Source organism: Leptonychotes weddellii, chromosome 2, assembly GCF_054177405.1.
Source record: "Leptonychotes weddellii isolate Sample4059 chromosome 2, ASM5417740v2, whole genome shotgun sequence".
NCBI classification, from domain to species: Eukaryota; Metazoa; Chordata; class Mammalia; order Carnivora; family Phocidae; genus Leptonychotes; species Leptonychotes weddellii.
This window is the reverse complement of record NC_138370.1, coordinates 8,243,910-8,250,706: the sequence shown is the minus strand read 5'-3', so window position 1 is coordinate 8,250,706 and position 6,797 is coordinate 8,243,910. Positions and strand designations below refer to the sequence as shown.

Genomic DNA, 6,797 nt, shown 5'->3' with positions numbered 1-6,797 from the left:
TTTTATAAGGCGAAAAAGGATTGTTTTCATGAATTGTATCCAGACCTTGAAGTATTAAGCATTTGATTAAATAAAGACAAATTCCGATCGTATTTCATTTGGGAAAATTATATTTCAGGAATGTGATTTTTGCGTATTTATTTACAAACTCCTTTCTAGAATTATTTCTATGTATAATTATATAATCCAACATAAAATGAATATATTACAATATCTTATTAAGACCATCAAAAGAAGCCTGAAGGTTCTGTGTGGTGTTCTAGAACCCAGGTCAGTGCTTCTCAATGTGTTCCTCAGACTGGTGAACTTCCTATAAACTTTTAGTTACCACGATGTGATGAGATGATGAGCTGTGACAGAATATAAACTGATTGTGTCACTAAGTACACTTCTGGCAGACTGTGATTCTAAAGATTGTCGCAACAATATTTCCCATCAAAAATGGTGCTTCTCAGTGTGACCTTGGCACTTCCCCACGAAGAGTCAAGTCTTTTTCTTGTCCCCTTAGATATGGGCTAGCTCTGTGATCTATTTTGAGCAACAAAAAGTGGCAGAAGTCATTCTGTATGACAACTGAGTCCTGGACTTAAAAATCTGAAGCTTCTGACTCTGACTCTTGGAAGGGCCCTTCCCTGAAGCAGCTGGTATATAAGAAGTGTGAATTCCCTAAGACTAACAGACTGTTTGGGGGTCGAGTGAACAAAAGGCCAATATAGCCATTGTGGAGGCACAGAAGAGGAGACAAGAAAAGAGAAGAGGGGATGGGGCGGGGAGGAAGAGAAGACTGACAAGAAAAGGCAAGAGAGGGGAAAAAAGGAGAGTGTGGAGAGGAGAAGGAAAATGAGGACAGAGGGAGGGGAGAAGAGAAAAGAGGATGGAAGAGTGGTTGGGGAGAAGGGAGATGAGGATGGGGAAGGGGAGAAGAGAAGAGAGAAGAAAGAAGGGGAAAGAAAGAGAGAGAGATCTTGTGGAAAAACACTGAGGCACCAAACACAAAGAGCAAATGAGCAAAGAGTTTTCTTGAATCTTCCAAATCTACCCAAATACCAGCTGAATATATATGAGTGAATAATCTAAGCCCATGCCATGTGGAATAGAAGAAAGGGTTTGCTTTAATTCCTGAACCACAGTTCATGAGCAGATAAACGGTTATGTTTTTAGTGCATACTTCTTATATCACTCCAGAAAGCACTTGTGCTAGATTAGGGGTTTACAAACTTTTTCTGTAAAGAGTCATATAGTAAACATTTTAGGCATTGTGAACCATGTGGTCTTTATTACTGCAAAAGCAGTCATTCACAAAACATAAACAGATTTCTGCTCCTGAAAAGGGCCAAACATAATTTTCCTTAGGGTTGTACACTTGTTAAACCCTCTGTCTAGACAGATATTCACCTAATGCTTGCATGACTTGCTCCTTCTGAACATTCAATTCCATCTTGAAATGTCATCTTTTCCAGCAAACATACCATCCCACTCCAATATTACATCATCTTATTTTATTTTCTTCACAAAACTTAAAATTACTTATTTATCTTATTTATGAATATTTATGAATTTACCTTATCTTTATCTTACTTATGAATATATTTACTAACTTAGTACATTTTTCTCCTATTAGGACTGTTAAGATCTATGGATCAATGCATGTAGATCAATGCTAGCACAGAGTAGGTGCTCAAAACTATCTCGTGAATGAATGAATGAATGAATGAATCTGATGTTGAACTTAAGAATTGCTGTCTTGAATTTAGTTAAACTATATTAGCTCATTTAGTATAATAATAATGATAAAAATAAACATATCTAGTAACATTGTTTTTAAAGTTAAAAATCTCATTTACATTGAGATTCTTAGGTAAGCCAGATGATGCAATTATTATTTTATAAAGGAGGAAAGCAAAAATCAGGTTTTATGACATGTATGTTTTCATTCATCTAGAAAAGATATGGAACTTAAAGTATTCCTAGCAATAACAAATTAAAACCAACCACAATCGCAAAAGAGAAACTCCCCATTTCTGAAAGGTACATTCTACATTAGGTACTTAATTTTTACATTTTCAGTTATTTCTCACAACCCAATTAGGTAGGGATTATCAGCCTCATTATTTTCCCTAATTTAGAGTGTATCAGATTGAAGTTCAAGTGTTTTAAGTAACACTCAAATTAAACAGTAGGAAGAAACCAAGACTTAATTGTCTGATTCATAACTAATTAGTCCCCTCTTTCCCACGCTCCTGTTTCTAAACCCTCTGTCATTTCCATTACAATGATACAACTCTGCTCAACATCTTCTTCAAACTCAAACTGAGGTAAGTAAGTATAGTTGTAGCTCTATTTGAGTTTAATCTCATAGCATTCTCACCAAGTGAAAGGTAATATGGCAGGGATGGAGTATGTATGGATTCTCTCCTCTTATTTACTCACTAATTGTGTATCAAGACCAGATGGGGGGATTGTGTTTCTTTGGTAGCCTTTGCTTTCAGTTTGAATTTTATGAGCAATAAAGGAACCTAACATTTTACTTGTTTTTTCCATAATATCAATAAAAGTAAAAAAAAAAAAAAAGGCAATGAAACCTAACCAAATATTGATTGAAATGATTTTCTCTTCTTCTGAGTCAATATTACCCACCATTGAAATGGTGGAGTCATGATTTGTTTATTTGGTTCAATTTTTGGCTTCCTTTTATATGTTCAATACTGACACTATTGATATCAGTGTCAACTTGGGGACTATATAACTTAATTTTTGAATTTCTTATTAAGGGATCTTCTAGAAATTGGATATCCCTGACAAAATCTTTTTACTGAATAACAGAAGGATGACAAGGCATGGTTAGTGATACATATATTCTCCAGAGATTTTCTTTGGATCACAGCTTCTTTAACCATTGGTGTTTGACTTTGTGCCCAATAGTTGAGTTGTAGAATTAGCAGTTTGAAAACAAAACTTCTTTTTTAGGTATCATACTGACAATATTGCTGGATATGAGGTAGCCTCATTGATCTCTATCCACACCAAATGCCGTATTACGTTCACTTATTTCTTTCCTCCCGCTGTGAGTGAGAGCTGAGTTTACAGAAAAAGTGCACACTCATGGTCACCATGTAAAAAAGAAGTTTTCCCCCTAGAAGCTATTAAGAACCTGTTTTTTGTTGTTGTTGTTTATATTTGTCATCATGACAATTATAATGTAAACTGTTTCCTTTCCTGGCTACAGGACTCAAGGGATAGATACGCTAGAAATCGATATGCTATAACAAAGAGTTATTGTCATCAATAATCCCCATGGAGAAACATCTTTATGAGCCACACCAACCTGGCTGCCTCACTCCTCATAGGGTCCCCTGTCTGCCTGTGATTTTCCTTCTAAGATTTTATTACTGCTTTTGACTTTCTCATAAGTCATGAGAAATCATTATTTCTCTAACCTGAAGCTATTCTCCTCTACACGGTTTACATCACTAGAGTGATTTTTCATAGTCATATTTAAAGCAATTTGTGTCATTATGTTCATTATGAGATACAAAGATAGCTAAATTACTAACCAACTCCTTGATTTTAGCATCTTTTTCAGCCAAAGTGAAAAATTACTGGAAAATTCACAGTTATTGTGTCTGACTTGGAGTAAATGAGTATTTGGCATTAATTTTCATGAGACATGGGTAGGTTTAAACATTCAAAAAAATTTATGAAAATACATTCAAACCTAGAACAGTATCAGAGGTAATTTGATATCATAAAAATATGAGACAAACTGGAAAAATAGACTGTGTATAGGTAGTTGGGTTGGGGAGATGGAATAATATTACATCATATGTTCAAGGTGTACTTAATACGAAACTCTTATTACAGTGTCCATCTATTTTTTTATTCCAAATAAAAGAGTTTTGGAGCACCTGGGTGGCTAGCAAAAAAAAAAAAAATATATATATATGTATATATATATATATTACATCATATGCCTTCAATATGTTCTTTTTTATTTGAAAGTTAAAATAAAACTTTATTTGGGGGGTGCCTGGGTGGCTCAGTCAGTTAGGCATCTGACTGTTGATTTTGGCTCGGATCATGATCTCAAGGTCCTGGGATCGAGCCCCACATTAAGCTCCAGGCTCAGTGAGGAGTTGGCTGGAGATTCTCTCTCCATCTCCCTCTCCTTCTGCCCCTCCCCCCACTAGCATGCTCTAAATAAATAAATAAATAAATAAATAAATAAAATCTTTAAAAAAATGAAACTTTATCTGGAAAAGCTGAAATGATCCTATGCTAATTTGAGCAGCTAGAAAATTCCCTTTTTGATGTCTTCTGAGAGTTGTGATATATTTGTCTTGTTCTTTGTTCAGATGAAAAAAAACTAACTGATTCTCAAGAAATGATTATTTCTCTCTTTCCCATGTCTAGAAATCCTATGCTCCCTCAGACAGTTCCTTCTGCAATAAACTTTCCTCCTCTCCCCAGCCAGCCCCAGAGGGTTCACCTTTACAGGATCTGGGACTGTGACAGGAGGTATGTCCCTGAATATTTCTTCACTGGGACTTCCACATGTTCTTAATATTTAGACGAAAGCTAGTATGTATTACTATGCACATGAATTTTTATGCGTACATACACAAATATATGTGTGTATACATTAGTCATTTTAATAAAGAATTTTCAGTAAAAAATTATTACCATATTTCATATTTATCACTGATTGTGATGATGCAACCCACATAGCTTCTTCATCAACAGTCTAAAAGGGCTCAGTATATATCTATAATGGCTACTGGGATTTCAACCATAAGGCTTGGAAGAAACTAATTCCATTATAATCTAGTACTATGTCAACTCTGGCAAATATAGCAATAAACTATAATAATCACAACTGATTTACCCAACTGCAAAAATAAAACCTCTACAAATATAATGTGTACAAAACATGATTTCACATGCTTGCCTTCACATTAAATGCATCCACAAAGCCTTAAAGCATATTGAGTTATATTTAAGTTAAAGCATTTACTGTTGCTTTTCTCCTGACAAGCAATATATATTTTAATTAATTTCTCTCAGAATTATTCATTTTCAAAAACTTAAACTTTTTTACAACTCCTTTCTCAGCTTTCCCCCACTATACACAGTGGATATTTGATATATATATATGTGTATATATATATATATATATATAATGTAGATATATGCACACACACCTACATACACATATATATACAAACACACACACACACACACATATTAACCTCTACACATATATACACTCACAATTCAAAATACTGGAGGTGGAATATAATATGTATTCACAGGTTTTGAATCTTCTACATTTATTTCCTCCAGCTAATCCATTATAAACTTAATCATAATTCCAATAAATACCTATTGATGAAAGTTAATGTTTATACAAGATTGTTAAAAATATATCACATTTATTCATTCACTACTTTAAGGAGAAACCTCAACTCATATTCTCATACTTGACTGAATTTATCTGACCACTTGTAAAATTGTTTCATTTGAACATGATACAGCATTATGACACTGAAATAAATTAAAGCATACCATTATACATGACTCCTAGCTCCTCTCTTAAAATGGTGATCCACTAGGCATATGTATAAAGTCTTCTTCAAATGTTCCATTAAAGTATACATCAAGATGCACAACATTATATAACCAGTGTTAGTTAATAATAGCGAGGATTGAGTGTTAATACTCTAAGTACTTACATGATTTTCTAGTATAAAAATACACATTTCTATGAGAGAGAAAAAGAATAAATTGAAGGTCATTAAGGTCTAAAGTCATATAGCAAATATATTCAGAGCCAACTCTAGAACTCAAGTCTCTTTGATTCAATTTTTTTGTTCTTTACTACACCACAGTGCCTTGATGAAGAGGCTAGCAAAATTTCTAGATTATATCTTAAGTGATGGGGAGGGAGTGACAAGCACATTCTTGAATTAAGCACTCATGTTCTTAACTTTCCTGCCTTATTAATTCCAATCTTCTAAACCTAATCGTAAGTGAAATTCACTTTATTGACAGGAAAAATCAGTAGCTATGATCCAAATACAAGGCTGTGTGAATAAAATCTTGATTTGTAAATAAAAAATATAGAAGGAAATATATCTGTTTTATTCTCAACCCCAAAATTCAAGCAAGAAAATCCCAAACAGGAAACATAGTTAGGAGATTTGGGATGGGTATGTAGCTTTTATCACTGTTGTGTAACCTATTCAGAGAAAAACTCCAAATCTCTAGTTATGTCAGATAATCAGAGAAGGAAAGTACCAAAATTTTCCCAGAACACTTCTATTACATAGAAATGTGTTAAGTGTCACATTTAAAGTGAGGTGTAGTCCCATCTAAATGACCTGGAGTTTCATTCTATGGAGGAGGAAGCAGCTGTCCCTGAAAGCAGATAGCAATATTAAGGGCTTTGGGCCACCTTATAGAAGCACCAAACGCTAGTGCTGGACAGACACAACATTTACAATGACCTACTAATAATATCAGAAAGACATATACTAAAATCTGCTTGATTTGTTAAGAAAAAGATGCAAATAGGAGTGATTTCTATGAAATAACAGCAGAGTCAAAACAAAAGGATGGCTTTGTCAGAGGCAACCATTAACAACGAGATAGCAGAAATAAGAAAGAAATTGAAGCAGAAAAACAATTAATATTCATTTGCAGGTCGTACAGAACTATTATTGGCTGGAGAAAATTTTTTTTCTTTGGTTTCTTATAAAGAGTAAATATCAGAAATTCAAAATATGAAGGAAATATGATTA

The 6,797-nt window shown here is 33.9% G+C and overlaps 1 non-coding gene across 1 annotated transcript; it reads right to left on the bottom strand.

Moving 5' to 3' along the window:
- Positions 1-4,420: 4,420 nt before the first annotated feature.
- On the bottom strand, positions 4,421-4,544 carry LOC115936783 (small nucleolar RNA SNORD22). Its single transcript, XR_004072183.1, has one exon. It is a non-coding gene; the product is annotated as a small nucleolar RNA SNORD22 (small nucleolar RNA).
- Between the last annotated feature and the right edge of the window lie 2,253 nt (positions 4,545-6,797).